At 47.9% G+C, this 18,002-nt stretch overlaps 1 protein-coding gene across 7 annotated transcripts in view; it reads right to left on the reverse strand.

Annotated features, from left to right (window-relative positions):
- LOC146074330 (uncharacterized) overlaps window positions 1-18,002 on the reverse strand; it is a 51,759-nt gene that overhangs the window by 19,253 nt on the left and 14,504 nt on the right. For 5 of the 7 annotated variants that reach the window (XM_083182581.1, XM_083182667.1, XM_083182852.1 and 2 more), the window contains exons 1-2: window positions 15,416-15,559; window positions 11,349-11,431 (exon numbers count right to left, since the gene is read on the reverse strand). The gene's annotated coding sequence lies outside the window, so the exon portion shown is untranslated. Of the gene's footprint in view, window positions 1-11,348; window positions 11,432-15,260; window positions 15,375-15,415; window positions 15,560-18,002 lie in introns of those variants that run through there. The other 2 variants (XM_083182491.1, XM_083182404.1) reach the window with 2 other exon arrangements.

Below are 18,002 nucleotides of genomic sequence, written 5' to 3' on the forward strand. Positions count from 1 at the left end.
ATTCTAAATCATGACAGAGTTTTACAGGGACTTCTAACAACTCCAAAAATAACTTTTAGAAGAATAGAAATCTAAGATACTTCATTGCCCCGAGCTTATTACCTTCCTCAAAATTAAGTATACATCCCACTCGGCTTCCATCAAAACCAATTGGCAATTTCAAATGCAATAAAAATATCTGTCTGACTTGCCAATATATGTCAAACAGAAGTAATTCAATAACGTCATTTTACAGCAATAAAACGTTTACATTAAAACTATTTATGAATTGTGATACTACATTATGTGTGTATGTTTTAGAGTGTCCCTGTAAACTCCAGTATGTTGGACGTACAACAAGGAGTATAAAAACGAGATTTAGAGAACATAGAAATAATATACTTAAGAAAATACAGAATCACAGTATCCCACGTCACTTCTCTGAAAAACATGTGTGACCCGAGTGGTTTGTCTATAATGGGAGTGGAACACATTACTAACACAAAGGGTCTTATTCTAGTTCACTCTTTCTGACAAAATCCTTCTTAGATGGACAAAACCATGTGCACTGCAGGTGGGGCAGATGTTACTTGTGCAGAGAGAATTCGATTTGGGTGGGGTTTTTCTTCAAAGTGAGATCTATATTGCAGTGTAAAAATGAAGCAGCCAGTATTTACCCTGCACAGAAACAAAATAACTCACCCAAATCTAATTCTCTCTGCACAAGTAACATCTGCCCCACCTGCAGTGCACATGGTTTTGTCCATCTAAGAAGGATTTTGTCAGAAAGAGTGAACTAGAATAAGGCCCTAAGAGAGGAGGTGATCGTTTTATAAAATTATGCTTCGCAGAAACAGCCTGGATATTTAAATTGGATACTCTAAATCCACAAGGACTAAATGAATCTCTTGATTTTACTTGTGTTGATTAAGCTCCTATAATCAGGGCCGGCGCCACCACTAGGCAAGGTTAGGCATCTGCCTAGGGCGCCGGCCACTGGAGGGCGGTAGTGAGCCGCAGGAGGAAGAACAAAGCAGCAGCAGGAAGGTACGCTGCCTACCGCAGAGGAGAAGACCTCGGAGGAACTTTGAACTTGAAGGCAGAGGTTGATTGGGCCACCGGGATACCGCAGCACTTCCAGGTAGCGGTGGACTGGCGGCCTCCTATCATTGGCGTGCGCACGGGGGGGTGCCGGCCGGGGGTGCACAGGGCACTTCCTTTCCTAATGATGCGCCCTTCACGACGACGCCTCCTACCCTGGCCGGATGCTTCCAGCGCCTCCTTCACATGTGAAGCAGGCGCTCGTTTTCATTCCGCGGCTCCTGACAGGTCTAATGTTTTAATCGTGCGTGCGCAGTGGGGGTGCCGGCCGGGGGTGCACAGGGCACTTCCTAATGATGCGCCCTCCACGCCACCGCCTACCCTGGCCGGATGCTTCCGGGTTCAGACGCCTCCTTTACATGTCTGCCAGAAAGCGGCAGCGGCAACTTTGTTCCTCCTCTGCTTATGATCTGAGCTCCTTCCCCCTCCGCCCATCACCTCCATCTCCCCTCCGCATGCCAGGCGCCTCCTTCCCTCCTCTTTGTCCCCACACGCCGCAGCAGTGGTATCATATGCCACTGTGTATATAGCACAATGGCATTAATTATATGTGTGTGGCACTCCAGGGGGGCATTAAGCATGTGGCACTACAGGGGCATTATATGTGTGGTACTATTGGGGGGGGGGCAGTATGTATGTGGCACTGTTGGGGCATTGTGTGTGCCAATAAAAGGTCAGCAGTATGTGTGTGGAACTATGGTGGGCAGTATGTATGTGGCGCTAAAGGGTCACCATTATGTGTTTGGCACTATGGTGGGCAGTATGTATGTGGCACTACAGAAGCATTATGAATGTGGCACTATGGGGGGCATTATGCATGTGCCACCATGGGGGGCATTATGCATGTGGCACTACGGGGGGCATTATGCATGTGGCAATGAGCATGTAATCCCTCCTGGCAATGAGCATGTAGTCCCTGTGACAATGAGCATGCAACCCCCCCCCTCCCCCCATGTGGAGGAGCATGTAACCCCCTGGCATGGAGCATGTAAATCCTGGCATCGAACGTGTAACCCCTGACAACGAGCATGTAGGTAAGCACTTATATGACATAATATGTAATGGGGATTATGGTGTGTGGCATAATGTGTAATGAGCAATATGGTGAATGGTATAATATGTAATGTATACAATTATACAACATATAAGTGGTCAAATGGGTAATTTGGTGTGTGGCATATTGTGTAATGGGCATTACAGTATATGGCATAATGTGTAATAGGCAATTCGGTGTGGGGCATAATATGTCATGGGCATTATGGTGTGGAATGTAATAGGTAATTGGCATAACGGGGTGTGGCCTAATATGTAATTGGTATTATGGTATGTATTGGCATAACGGTGTAGTAGGCAGCTGCTGGTGTGGGGGACTTGCTCTGTGCCAACTGCCCAGTACAATATAATTATGAACCCACCCTGCACATAGAAATGAATGGACAGCCAGTGATTGGCTGAGAGCTCTCTGATTGAGAGCTCTCAGCTATTCACTGACTGTCCATACATTTCTATGTGCGCCCGCTGCTACCCGGGTTCCCCTACGCCAGTGGCGTAACTCCAAATGGACAAGCCAGCGCAGCGGGATATGTTACTGTTACATGGTATTTATTGATGCTATAATTTATGTTGTTAATCTAAAAATGTAGCTAATAAATATGTTAAAAGTCAATTGTGTATGTGAGAAGTTGGGGGGCGGGGGGGGGGGGGGGCGGTATCCTGTATGTTTGCCTAGGGCGCCTAGATGCCTTGCACCGGCCCTGCCTATAATTACACCTACTAACACTCCTCTAAGGACATTGTTTATATCAAACCTCCTCCTCTATATGATTTCACTAATACATATTGAATAATAGCATAGAAGGTACATAAACATATGACTACCTGGAGCTTCTCGTGCGCTGGGGAGCTGTGGATCTATCCGCGGTGTCAGGGCCAGGCGGGAGGGGTGCCCCGGCGCTCAACTGCTGGGGGGGTGCGTGACGTGTCCGGCCGCCGGGGGGGCAGGTGGGGTGCGCGCAGTGTGTCTGGAGGGCCGTGGGGGGGGGGGTGGTGTCTGCGGTATTGCTACCCGGCCGCTGGGGGGGGGGGGGAGAAGCGGTGTGCGATATGGCCGCTGAGCTGCTGGGGGGGGGGGAGAGGGAGTGTTCACTTACCGAACACCTGCTCCTTCCTCCGGCTCTCTGTCCTGCTCCTCTGCTGATGCGGTGGTAGAGCTTTCCAGCTCACTACCGCCCTCCAGTGGCCGGCGCCCTAGGCAAATGCCTAGACCTGCCTAGTGGTGGCACCGGCCCTGCGCGGTGTGCAGTTTATATGTGACACCTCGGGTTTGCAGATCTTCCTTCCCCCACCCACCGAGATTCTTGCCAGAATAGGCTAAATGTTAATATATATCATTTTTATATATTTTTTTTTTTCCTCCCACAAGTATTATTATTTTTATATATATATATATTTCTTTCCTTCTACAATTATATTAAACCTTTTTAAGAAATGAAGATTTGATGTTCTAAATGATTGGCTGTGGACAATCTGGGTATTGAATAACTGATGTAACGGCATAATTATTTCTGTATACATTTAATTGCTTTTATGTATGCATAGAATATAATTTAATACAAATTTATTCGATACGATTTAATGATTACAAATCATTTACCATTGTATAAATGTCTTTAATTTGTCAAACTGGTTAATAACTGACCCATTAGTATTAATATGGTTATGAGGATTGCTCTGCATTATTTTCCATTATAAAGTATAAAATATAACATAAGGTAAAATATTTTTGGTTATGAATAACAAACAATAAAAATGTAATATTAATAAAAAATAAGAACCTCTCGTATAATGCAATTTATTCAAATGTATATTTTTTATTGATATATAACGCTCTTCTTTCATGTAGAATAGTGTATATTACTGTTTAATAAACTTATGCTGAATTGATCGTTTTAATTATACTGGACACACTGTTTTAAATTGGCTTATTATATATTTTCACTGTTATTTTCTATTAAAACTTAACAATTGTATAATTGTTTAATTCATTTATTAATGAGTTAAAACTTCAAACCTATTAAACATCCCATCATCTTACCCGTCCTTCTTCAGCATGTTCAACCTTAACACTTTAACATTAGTACTATATAAACCTGAAATAATGACTCGGAGACTTAGGTTTGGCAGAAATTGTTAACTGATTTATTTTTTCGGAAATTTTAAACTAATTTTATTATTTGAATTAATTGATAAATTAATGGTGGCCAAGAAAGAACGGCTATTAAACTAAACTCCACCCCAACTTCAAACGTAACTGGCCTAACTCATAACAAGCGGTATCCAACTCAACCTTGCTGTCTTGACTACCCACCCATCCGGGTGAGGTCGCTGACCCCGACACGGGTGTTACAGCAACAGGCCTAAGTCAATGAGAGGTGAGTGCACCAAAAACAAGCCATGTTCGCAAAATCAACACCTAATATATAGCTAATTTATTAAAACTGACGTTCTTTCCCGCCTATCAGCTAACGCGATTAAAACCACCACCCACCAAACGGTCCCAAAGGGGAGGGAGGGCGGGAATTTCAGCAGGAAGAAGAGGAAGCCTCCTCCCCTTCCTGCCCCTATATTCAGTTAATCCCAGCCAAACCCACTCAGCCTATAGGATCCCCAAGTCACATGCCTGTCAGTGATGAAACGCAGATGGGGATGTTTAACCCACTACATGCCTATTGCAGGCACTCCGTTATTCAAATAGCGTCTCCATTAGGGAGTCACTATCCGTCTTGAGAAAGTTCCCAGCTGACCGAGGGAACGAAACGCATTGACGTCATCTAAACTTGCCGCTGGGCCTCCGATCAGCTGCGACTGAGACTTTTGCCATCAGCTGGTACGCTGCTTGTCTCTCCCTACGCTGCCGATCATACTGCTGTCTGCCGGCTATTCCAGCCATCATCCCGCTGCGGGCTGAGCTGCCATTCCTCCTCCCGCGGCACGTGGATATCATAGGCGTGCTTCCCTCTCTGCCGCCGAACCAAGCCGCCGGCTTCCCACAGAAACAGCCCAGACACACTGCTGGTGCAAGGGTGAGCTAATAAACCAACCACTTGGCCACCTATTCTGTCCGTGGGATTCACAGAAAGAGAGGGATTTTCACTGCAATTGTGCCTGCGATTAATTTGAGCTTTCATCTGTCTTTATTATACAAAATGTGTGTTTTGCTTACATGCTAAGAGACTGATGCTACTACTAACATTCAACTTACTAACCCCTCATTCTATGGAAAGCTATTAACCATTTGCAGACAGCCTGTCAATTGCTACTGAGTTATATCAACAAAATCAGAGATCCAGCCCAACTCATTGTTATTTTTATCTTCTTGTAATTTTTATCATGTTTTGGTACTTGTGTATTATCACGGCGCCCGATTATACTATGTACGCAAACGTAGTGAAATCGCATTGCATGCCATTATTGTATGGCATGTGATGCGATTTGATTTTACCTGTTATAATGGCATTTAAACGGCGGAGAAACGCGTCCGTTCGACCTTTTCATACCCCCACTATCCACATCGGCGTGGAGTTGATTTTATATACTGTTGCGATGTGATGGGATTTTTTATCGGACCCGATTTTTGACATGTATTCACTGACATGGCAGTGAATACATTACATAGAAAAATCGCATCGCATGCCATACAATAATGGCATACGATGCAATGCGATTTCACTACCCGGATTAGCCCACTACGCAAATGCCGTAGTGGGCGCCGTGATAATACACAAGTACCCATGTTTTTTTTCTATATGTATTCTAATAATGTTATGTGATTTATTATATATATTTGAATATATAAAATATTTAGCTAAACAGTGTGTCCTCATTCATTCAAGCAGATTAATCGGAGTATTATTACATACCTAGCAGCGCATTGCGCCTTATCTTGTTTTTCTCTTTAAGACACAGAATATAACATATATCCAGCGCAAATTCACTTTTAAGACATAAAAAATGACATATGTCCCACACACACAAGTAAAACAATATTTGAATCTGTTTCTCTACTATATAGCCATCCGTCTATTGCATGCTACTGGCGATATTGCTAGGATTGGTTGTCAATAAAGTCTCTGGGTAAAGGTTGTCCTGTAGCATTATTGAGTAAGCAGCCAGTCTGTCCGGATTAGTACACTCAGTGTACATACAGCATATTAGTTGTTAGATATGATGCAAACGGTTACTGTATCCACAATTGCTAGTAGGTTAATTATAGTTACCGTTGTACAGTGTTACAGGGATGACAACAGGGCTTGTATGGACCGGCATCTACCTCTGTTGTATCCACAAATAACGTGTCGTCCCCCCCCCCCCTACTGCCCGTCTACCTTCGGTAGTCGACCCAATGTATGGCGATTGGTACTTGTTTATTATCATGGCGCACAGTTAGGGAAATCGCATCGCATGGGCCATTTAAGGGTCATGTGATGTGATGCCATTTTTTACTGTAATTTATTCACTGCTCTCTCAGCCCCGGGGCATTGCATCGCATGGCATGTCCCGCAAAATGCCATGCGATTTTATAGGGTGTGCGATGCCATGACATTAGCTATACCATAATATTATTTTATGTCATATAATGATGCTTTAGGGCCCCCCCCCTCCCACTATCAACGCCACCCCAAAGCATGCCGAGCGGCGGCGGAACGCGTCCTCCAACTTTTTTATACCCCAACTATCCACGTCAGCGTGGAGCTGATCTTATATAGTGTGGCGAGCGCAGCGAGCCACCGAGCCCGAAGCACGGCGAGCCCCACGAGGGGACGCGGACTACTTGTATTACATGTTTACATGTACTTGTATTACATGTATTCCGCGTCCGCTCCCCACACTTCGGGCTCGGTGGCTCCCTGCACTTGCCACACTAGCGGCTCGGCAGCTCCCCGTGTGACTGCACTGCCAGGTCTGCATGATCGCCTCAACGTATCAGTGCAAAAGTTACACTAGTATCATGTTTCCACCTTCACTCTGTACTATGGGCCAGATGTACTCAGCTTCTAAGTGATAAACAGCATGAGCAACGCCAGCGTTCTCATGGGAACGCCCATAAATGCGCATGTGCGAACATCGGCCACGTGTGAACGGACCTGAATGAGGTCCTATGTCAGCTGCTTTACTTAAGCATTACTATTGTGACATTGGGCCTTATTCTAGTTCACTCCTTCTGACAAAATCCTTCTTAGATGGACAAAACCATGTGCACTGCAGGTGGGGCAGATGTAACATGTGCAGAGAGAACTTTTAAATATTGACCAATAAAATGTAAATTTGAAGCTACATCTGTGATAATTAAGTGAGTCCTTTTCTTTCTCTTTGTACATACTCTGTTTTACTCTCAGGGGAACACCTGCACCTCAGTCACTGATACAGCAGTATCCAAATGGACAAACTGGGGATCGACTATATCTATCCTTGGATTACTCATCACTACTAACCTGTGATACGACGCGTGGAACCTGTGCTTGGGTTAATCTCCCGTTCCCCTCACCCCCGACTAATAACTTTCCCAAGGCCCAGTAGGAGCGACCCCTCAGTTGGCTAATACAATGCAGCAATAAGAACTGACACTAAATCCTCCTCCAGCTCTTCCGTCCTCCATCGTAGCCGCTGATTTTGCTACCTACTTTTCAACCAAAATCTCCTCTCTCAGGACTGCCATCACTGCTGCCATGACCTCACCCTCTCCCTCCTCCCCTCCTACATCTCCACTCCCCTCCTTCCAACCCCTGTCCTCATTTTACCCCACCACTGCTGCTGAAGTCCACTCTATCCTTCAATCCGCTTCTCCCTCCACCTGCCCGCTCGATCCTATCCCCTCCAATATTATCCGTCGTCTCAGTCCGTCAGTCTGCTCTCACCTGGCTCACCTCTTTAATCTTTCCCTATCCTCTGGGATCTTCCCTTCCTCCTTCAAACACGCTCTTGTCTCCCCAATTCTCAAAAAAACAAATCTGGACCCCAACTCTCCATCCAACTACAGGCCCATCTCCCTCCTCCCTTTTGCCTCCAAGCTCCTAGAACGTCTGACCTATAATCGTCTTCTGAGCCACCTTACTGCTAACTCCATTCTAGACCCCCCTCCAATCCGGGTTCCGCCCTTTACATTCCACTGAAACTGCCCTGACCAAAGTCACTAACGATTTACTATCGGCTAAATCCAAAGGCCTCTTCTCTATCCTCATCCAGCTTGATCTGTCGGCTGCCTTTGACACTGTTGACCACCTTCTCCTGCTCAACACCCTCCGCTCCTTTGGCATCACTGGCAAGGTCTTCTCCTGGTTCACCTCATACCTCTCCGATCGCTCCTTCTCCGTCTCCACTCCGAGCTCCTCCTCTCCTACTTCCCCGCAGCCAGTCGGTGTTCCCCAAGGGTCAGTCCTTGGCCCTCTCCTCTTCTCCCTCTACACCACCTCTCTGGGCACCCTCATCAGCTCCTATGGTTTTCATTACCACCTTTATGCTGATGATACCCTAATCTATCTCTCCTCCCCCGACCTATCCCCATCACTCCTGTCCAAGGTCTCCGAAAGCCTCACGGCCATCTCAGCCTGGATGACCCAATGCTTCCTGAAACTAAACATGGCTAAAACTGAACTTCTAATCTTCCATCCCCCGAACATCCCCTCTTCTCCCACTATCTCCATCAGCATTGGTGAAACCGAGATCACCTCCACCGACCAAACGCGCTGCCTCGGTGTCATCATTGACTCCTCCCTCTCTTCACCCCCCACATTCGTGCTCTCTCACAGTCTTGCCGCTTTCACCTACGCAACATCTCACGCATCAGACCATTCCTCTCCACTGACGCGACCAAAATTCTCATTCACTCTCTTGTCATCTCCCGCCTTGACTACTGCAACATCCTTCTCTCTGGGCTACCTCTCACCCGCCTCGCACCTCTCCAAACCATTCTTAATGCTGCTGCTAGGCTCATCTTCCTCTCCCGCCGCTCTACCTCCGCCTCCAGGGCCGGTGCAAGGCACCGGAGCGCCCCAGGCGAGTCGGGGTGGGGGCGCCCCGGTGCCGGGGGAGGGGGGGGGTACCTGTCCTGCAGCGCTGTGTATTTAAAGCTGGCGGCGGTGGCAGAGAGGGGTCCCTGCAGTCAACGAGCGCTATCCGCCGGGCTATGCGGAAGCGCTTCTGTTGTGAAAACACTGGCCGCACGGCGCACGCTGATTGGCTGAATCTCAGCCAATCAGCGTGCGGACAGTGTTTTCACAACAGAAGCGCTTCCGCATAGCCCGGCGGATAGCGCTCGTTATTTATTGACTGCAGGGACCCCTCGCTGCCTCCGCCGCCAGCTTTAAATACACAGCGCTGCAGGACAGGTACCCCCGCGGCACAGGGGGCAAAATGCCGCCCTCCAGTGGCCGGCGCCCTAGGCAAATGCCTAGATTTGCCTAGTGGTGGCGCCGGCCCTGTCCACCTCCCCCCTCTGCCTATCTCTTCACTGGCTCCCCATTCCTTTCCGAGTTCTCTTTAAACTCCTCACCACCACCTACAAGGCTCTCTCCTCCTCCACCGCTCCTTACCTCTCCTCACTGATCTCTATCCACACTCCCTCCCGTCCTCTTCGCTCCATCGCTGACCGCCGACTGACCTCTCACCTAATCACCTCCTCCCACTCCCGTGTCCAAGACTTCTCTCGTGCTGCCCCCCTGCACTGGAACAACCTCCCGCCACCCATCAGGCTTTCTGATTCCCTTACCTCCTTCAAGCGCTCCCTCAAAACCCCCTTTTTTCGACTAGCCTATCCCTCCTCCTAACCTCTTTTGATCCTCCTATCCTGCCTCCGTTCCCCTCCGTTCCTACTTATCCTATTGTATTTCGTTCGTCCACCCACCTATTTTTAGTATGTTAACTCTTATGAGCAGGGCCCTCCTTCCTCACGTACTCACCCTACCTCATTACCTCACCTGTGCTCCTGTCCTGTTCTTCCCTTCCTCTACTTCATCCTCAGTCTCCCTGACAATTTTGACACCTACTTCTGAACTGATGCTGATTTTAGTTCTACCATCTATACCCCTATTTATACTGTATTTTTCAACACACCCTGTACGTTACCTTGTCATTTGTTTTTTGTTTGCTATGTACGGCGCTGCGGACACTTTGCGGCGCCTTCTAAATAAACGTACTACTACTACTACTAAATCCTTATGTGTGAGGTGTCACATCGTGGGAGAGGGGTTGGGTACATTGTGGCACGCCTCCTGAATAGACTGCAGTTGTGGCATAGAATCTAAATATTATTTGGGCATATTAGGATGTATGGGTTTAGCCAGGTCATTAAGATAGAGCAGCGGTTCTCAAACTGTGGATCCTGACCCCAAAGTGGGTTCTACCTTCTCAGCATGGGGTAGGGTTGCTGACTGTCAGGCTGATGACTTTTCTAATCTCAGTCGGTGATTCAAGGAGTCTGAACAACCTGTTGAATTGTCGGTTTCTTTTAGACTCCTCCCATCACTCTGTGCCTGCACCTCTTTGTCCCCCAGTCACCACTGCAACTCTGTTCCCCAGTGACCCTGCACCTCTCTGTCCCCCCGTCATTCTCTCCATCCCCCACACCTCTCCGTCCCCTCATCACCGCTACACCTCTAGTTTCCCTGTCACTGCTGCATCTCTGTTCCCACCCCTGCATCTCTCCACCCTCCCCCATCCTCTCTGTCCCCCCTACACCTCTCCATCTCCCCATCACTGCTGCACCTCTCCGTTCCCCCAATACCCCTACACCTCTGTATGGTATATTATATTTAAATATAAATCATAAAAAAGAAAATCCCCAAACCTGGCCGGGCGTGCACATGGGTGGAAGGGCGATGGGATGGCAGGGCCACGGCTGGGCGGGCGGCAGGTAATGGCCTGGTGGGCAGCAGGACGGTGGCAGGGCCACAGACAGGTGGGCGGCAGGTGATGGCCGGGCAAGAAGCTGGGTCCTGTCCTCCTCTTTGCGGCCTGCGTGCCAGCCACTCCTGGCACAGGCACAGCCGGTTCTGGTTCCCCCCTTTTATAATGACCGTCATATGGAGCTTGTGGGACACAGCAGGTAGCACTAACCCCAGCACGTAGCTCCAACCTCTCCACAGATGGAAATTGGCACCACTCAACTCCCCGCTGGTGCTGCTACACAATACAACCCCCACCCACCCGCCCCCCCCCACACACACACACACACACCTGGCAGGTACGAGCCAGTCGCTTGAAGTCTCCCTTACCAATATGGTGGTTTCTTTACAATGGAGCTGGTGGTGGCTTCTCGTCACTATTCACATAACAGATCACATGGTCCAGAAGATGCCTGTTAGCAAAGGAATATAAACCAATGTCAGGATCATAAAGCAAAAATCCAACCAGATAACAAGTGGGTCGTATGGTGGTAAAGTGTGGTAAAGTTCTATAAGGTGGCACCACAACTTAGGAAGCCTGTAAAGGTCCACTCTTCTAACCCCCCCCCCCCCCCCCCCTCCTCCCACCAAGCCAAATTGCAGTCATAAGTGAAGGGTTGGTCACTTGCGGTGGTCGTACGGTTTACCAGTCACCACCACATCTTTGTATGATTACACAAATGTGGCTTCGATTTGATTCTCCAGACCCCTATTCTCTGGATTTGGCCCAGAGCGACTTCTTCCTGTTTCCAAGTTTGAAAGTCTGGGTCGGTGGGTAGAAATTCTTGTGTAATGAGGACATCACCACCGCCATCAGTGAGTATTTTACAGGCTATGAGACGCCCTTTTCCGACAGTATTGAACAATTGGAAATTTGCTTGACTAAGCTAAATAAAAGCCATTTTTTCCCAAAAAAATTGCTTTTTTACCACCCATACCACATACATCATATATAGTAACAGCAATGTAATATTATTATTATTATTATTATTATTATCATTAATAAATGTTATTTACAGGTGGAGCCATTTTCATCCCAACAGCGCGCCGTATCTTCCCGTACCATTTGCCGAGTCGGGGGAGCAAATGGTACGCCTAAAGCTGCCTAGTGGTGGCACCAGCCCTGCCTTAGATCTTCTGTTCAGAGCAGGAGGGCCCGTTACTGCTGCACCTCTCTGTTCTTACTCCTGCACCTCTCCATCCACTCATCACAGTTGCACCTCTCCATTCCCAACACCCCTGCACCTCTCTGTCCCCCCGTCATTCTCTCCATCCCCCAAACCTCTCCGTCCCTTCATCACCGCTACACCTCTAGTTTCCCTGTGACTGCTGCATCTCTGTTCCCACCCCTGCATCTCTCCCCCTCCCCCTATCCTCTCTGTCCCCCCTACACCTCTCCATCTCCCCATCACTGCTCCACCTCTCCATCCCCCCAATACCCCTACACCTCTGTATGGTATATTATATTTAAATATAAATCATAAAAAGGGTGCGCATGGGTGGAAGGGCGATGGGATGGCAGGGCTACGGCCGGGTGGGCGGCAGGTAATGGCCTGGTGGGTGGTGGTAGGATGGTGGCAGGGCCACAGACAGGTGGGCGGCAGGTGATGGCCGGGCGAGAAGCTGGGTCCTGTCCTCTTCTTTGCGGCCTGCGTGCCAGCCCCTCCTGGCGCAGGCTGTAGCTTAAAATGTTACAGAAGCCAGCCATCACTGCCCGTGCTGGCTCTGCAGCGCTGGCGGCTAGAACGGCTGTCAGTTGGGGGAGGGGGAGGGTTGTGTATTGTGAATTGCTAACAGAGATCCAATCTGCAGCTGTTGGAGGAAGGCCCTTTCACCTTTCAGAAAGGGGGGCTTAGCTTAGTGGTACTGACCCCTAGAGGGCCCCCCCCCCTTTAATTTGGCCCTGCTTCTGTTGCAACATCTTCTCTCAAGTCATCATTTTCTGTTCCACATTATAGAAAATGTTCCAAACAATCAGAAACGTCTTTTCCGGCTCTCTAAGCCAAGCACAGTTCTCCAAATACAGTATAACGTGCAAGTGAAACCGTCCTTAGTGTAGATCTGGAAATGATGTTAATTAATCTGTAACAACACAACAGCATGGTCACGATCATCAGCAGAAGCTCATACCCGGGTGTAAGAGTAGGGCTGTAGCTGGCCGCATTGCTGGCTGGGTCCTAGCACTGGTACAGTGCAGTGGACAGACACCGGGCCCAGCTCAATAGCTACAACTATACCACACATGCGCAATAGCCTGGCTTCTTTGAGCTGCATTGGCTGTGGCCTTAAACAGCTGCACAAAAGGGAGTTGCAGCGGCTTCCTATGGGAAAGGTAGGCAAGTGTCCTGCATCTCCCTCGGTCTCCTAACTCACCCCTCGGCCACCCACTTACAGAGCACAAGTGGGAGGACCAAGGGGGGCATTATCATAGTCCCAACTGTGCTACACAATGCCTGTTATTGGTGCTCTATAGCTGGGGCGGAGCCACAATGATATGATTGTGTCCCCACAAAGTGCATTTTCCCACTGGCCACGCCGACTTGTGCCAGCCTGGGGGGCAAACAGGCAGGTAAGTATGCATACCTCTCAGGCTGTGGCTTCCCTTCTCAATCACGTCACTGATACTGTCCTCACTGATGCATCACTCATCTCCTTAAATAATCTGTGCTGCTGAGGCCCTGCTCCTCCTTTGGGATGAACTGGAGTGGAGATTATGAGCCAGACCTTCCCATCCAACATCAGGGCCTGAACCCATAAATGCTCTACAAGTTCCCACAGCTATACCCCAAAATCTTGTGGAAAGCCTTCTAAGAAGAGTGGGAGCTGTTGTAACTGCAAATGGGGGACCAAGAAGGGAACCAATCACGGGGCATTTTTTGGGCTTCCCTAATTAAAAAAACCTGCCCTGTGCAGTGCGGCTGGGAGCTAGGTGGTGCGGCCAGGTGGGCGTGCGATGCTGCCGGGAGCCGGGTGGGCAGGCTGTTTGTCCGGTAGCCGGGCAGGATGCAAGAAAATGGGGTGGACGGGCAATGCGCCAAAGATCGAGGTGGGCTGTATGACCTCGGCATGCTGCACAGAGCGGCACTGTCCCGGGCGGTAGAGCCCGTGCAGCATCTGAGCGGGTGCTAAGACGCTGCCTTGCATTAGACTGTGCAGGCTCCGACAGGCAGCGACCCTGGTGTTCAGTAAGCTTACCGAGCAAACCAGAATCACCCAGAGTTCTCTGCTTCTGACTATTTGTTAGTTTACCATTGAACATTGAAGTTTGTTTAAAAAAAAAATCTAAATTAAAAAGTGTACTTTTGCCCCTACAGTTCTTCCCTGGATGTGTCGATACGGCGGGGCTAAGATGATCAGTTTTGCCCGGATACTCGAAATACAAATGAACCAATACTTGTTCCATCCTACTACAAACCACCAACCTCGCTATAAAATGAATCAGATTTTATTTGCATGTAAAATTTTCGCACGGACCACCTAGCATTAATGTATTTCTATACAATGTCATTACAGCCCTGTTGGTGTATATATTTATTTATTTACAGTGTCTTATATAGTGCAGCAGATTTCGTTACAGCGTCTTATATAGCGCAGCAGATTCCGTTACAGCGTCTTATATAGCGCAGCAGATTCCGTTACATCGTCTTATATAGCGCAGCAGATTCCGTTACAGCGTCTTATATAGCGCAGCAGATTTCGTTACAGCGTTGATCCTCTAACCATCTCCAGTTATAGCAACATTATTGGATGGATTCCAATGTATGGAAATATCCCAGATCCTGTTCCTGTGCATTTCGGATATATGGGAGACCCAACTTGCGTTTCTACTATTACTATGCCCCAAAGCATTGATAAAGTTTACTACATTCCATTGAAACGTTTCCTATATCTCCGCCCCTCCTGTGTAACAGCGTCTGTGTGTGTGTGTCTGTGTGACAGCGTCTGTGTGACAGCGTCTGTGTGTGTGTCTGTGTGTTTGTTTCCTGTATCAGGAACATTTATGGCCTAACTGGCTGACACATTGGCAGCGACATTACTGAGTGTTGTGGTGAATGTCGCTCCTGTACTTGCAGTATAATAAGCTTGTCTATGTATAGTAACTTATATCTGACGCTGGGGCAAGGTCCAGGTTGTGTGGGAACGGGCCGACAACAGATCTCAAGTCCTGTTATGCATGTACGGAATGTTTAGAGACAGAATAAAGGGTCACAGAATGAAAATGCGTAAAATGCTGATATTTACGAATCTCAGGAGGCGTCTGTGCTGGGAAGAGCTGCAGAATGCATGGAGTGGAAAGTAGCTGTGCAAGGAATATCAGGCAGTGCGGCTGGTCTAGGGGAAAACCTGGCCTGCAGCACATGGATTCATGCACCTACTTGCTCCGAGTTCTCTCTTACCAATAAGGGCATTCAGCGAAGTTGTGACAGGAATATTCTGCTCTTGTAATGGTTGTGTCGGATCATATGCTTCCTGGAGGGATCCCTGTGAAGAGTGCTGGAAACTGTGACATGCTGTACATGGATTGGTCTGTCCGCCATACAGGGCCCTCCCTCTCCAATCAGGCATTGGTTACAGCACTGCTCTTGTGTTTAACTCTATTGTAGCCACTGCCTTGCTGTATCAGACACACTGTCTTACAGGATGTTCTCTTGTTGGCACATGTGTTCCTGTGCCTGCTACCTCAGCATTCTCCCTTCCCCATAACCTGCTCTGCCTGCGGTTCTCCTCAGTGTGACGCAATGTGCTGGTGTAGTCATTCAGGGGTCAGATGCGAGATGTATGAAGGCACATTGCTGAGCGAAGGCCGACGTGAAACTGCTCTACTTGGATGTGGGACGCAGCAGTTTGACATCGGCCATCTTACATTGAAAGGATCAAGGATGTCCTTACAAAAAAATAAGGATCAAATATGGTTCGAGGTAACATGTTTAAAAAAGGGGCAGACTAGATGGGCCAAGTGGTTCTTATCTGCCGTCACATTCTATGTTTCTATGTTTATTAATTAATACAAGTAGAGGCCGCCTCTTCCCTGGGAGCCGGCAACTGTGGAGAGGAGATGGCTGAGGGCACTCCAGCACCCTCATCTGTGCGCCCATTCCAGCCACAGCCCCTACCCATACCAGTTGCATGGCTGTCGTACGGCTATAAATAGTAGGGACCACACCCTGTAATAAAGATTATAAGTATATTAAAGATGACGTCCGGTTGTCTGTTGATTGTAATGGAAGTCTTGGTGACCTGTCCTAACCCGGTCGGGATATTATGATTTATTTAGGAAATAATCTTAATACTAAAATAAGCTACAGTGCCTGTGTTGGTTTAGTCACACCTCACCAAAAATATCCTTTCTGGGATTCAGGGAAATACCTGCGAATGGGGCAGGGTTAAGCTGGGGGTGTGGCCTCGTCACTGAGACTTCAGCCACGCATCCCAAAATCGATGGTGCCCCCTCCCCCCTCCCTGTTATCCAACAGTGTATGTGCAGCAGCGCAGGTGCCGGATAGCGGGGGACCACCCAACACAGGGAAAGGCCATCTAGCTCACCAGGTCCCTCCCCAAAATGTGACATCACACGTGTCACAGCAGTCCAGACAAGCCTCAAACCGCTCAAAAACGCTTGGTCGCTGTTTACAACGCTCGGTCACCACCACGTCATTACACCCCATCGTAATACCTTATACAGTATGTTCCTCCTTGCCTTCTGCCTGCAGCATCGGTAGGGACTGCAGCATCAGGGGCCTTCAGGGCAAACCCCTGCGTCTGACTGCATTGTCTCTGGCAGTTCCGGCCCTGTCTAGCATCTTTAACAACTATAACCGCTGTGAGCCGGCGCCATTTTGTGAGGGACATTTTTAATGGTAGCAGGATTGTGGGATCGAACACAACAGATATGCAGGTACACGCAGCGTATACCCCCGGGCCCGCATTACCCAGCACCACCAAGCCACATCAGGGTCTGCAGACGCTGTTGCATCGCCCCTCTTCTTACTGGTCTTCCTCAGTACAGGTACTGGTCTGACTCTCACCATTACAATTCATCCTAAATGCAGCTGCAAGGCTAATCTTCCTCGCCAAGCATTCATTGTCTGCTGCTCTTGTGAAGCGGTGACTATGGGTTTAAATCCTGCTGTGGTGCGGGTGTAGTCGGGCACTTACCTCACCCCACTGGCATTTTCAGGCCACCAATGATGCTCCAGAACGGAGTAATGTATCACAGAGCCGTACAATAAAAAAGATTTTTGTAAGAACTTACCGTTCGAATCCCTTTCTATGATTCTATCCTGGTGACACAGCTAACCATGGGATGTAGTAGGGTCCGGTAGGAGCCAGGCACCTATGCAAAACCTTTGAAGAGAGGCAGGCTCCTCCCCACTGCATCCCATCATGCCTCAGTTCAACTTCCAGAGCACACTAGGATACAATAACTCAGTACATCGCCTGAACATATTACATGCACAATCAATTAACATAACCATTATAACATGACAATACATGAAAACGGTATTACAGGTTGAGTATCCCGTATCCAAAATGCTCGGGACCAGGAGAATTTTGGATAACGGATAATTCCGTATTTCGGAATATTTTAATATTTCAATAATGTATTTTGAAGTATCTTGCATGTATGCTGTATAAACATATAAAATACACACAAATATATTTTATTACCACATAAAATACACACAAATATATTTTATTTGTTCAAAAAACAAGGTTTCAAAACATGAAACAAAATTTGTGTATATCTCAGATATTGAATTTGAATGCCAAGCAATCATTTTCTTTCACATATATAGTGCCAGTTACATATCATGTCACCAGTAGTGCTGTTACATATGTTCCCAGTGAGTTTTTAGCAAAAAAAAATATATTTTTTCCACTTTCTGGAATGTATGGTTTTCGGAATAATTCGGATAACGGATACTCGGATACGGGATACTCAACCTGTACTTACTGAGCGTAAGGGAGGGATCGCTGCGTCAC

The sequence above is a fragment of the Crinia signifera genome, chromosome 1, assembly GCF_055691185.1.
Source record: "Crinia signifera chromosome 1, ASM5569118v1, whole genome shotgun sequence".
Taxonomy (NCBI): domain Eukaryota; kingdom Metazoa; phylum Chordata; class Amphibia; order Anura; family Myobatrachidae; genus Crinia; species Crinia signifera.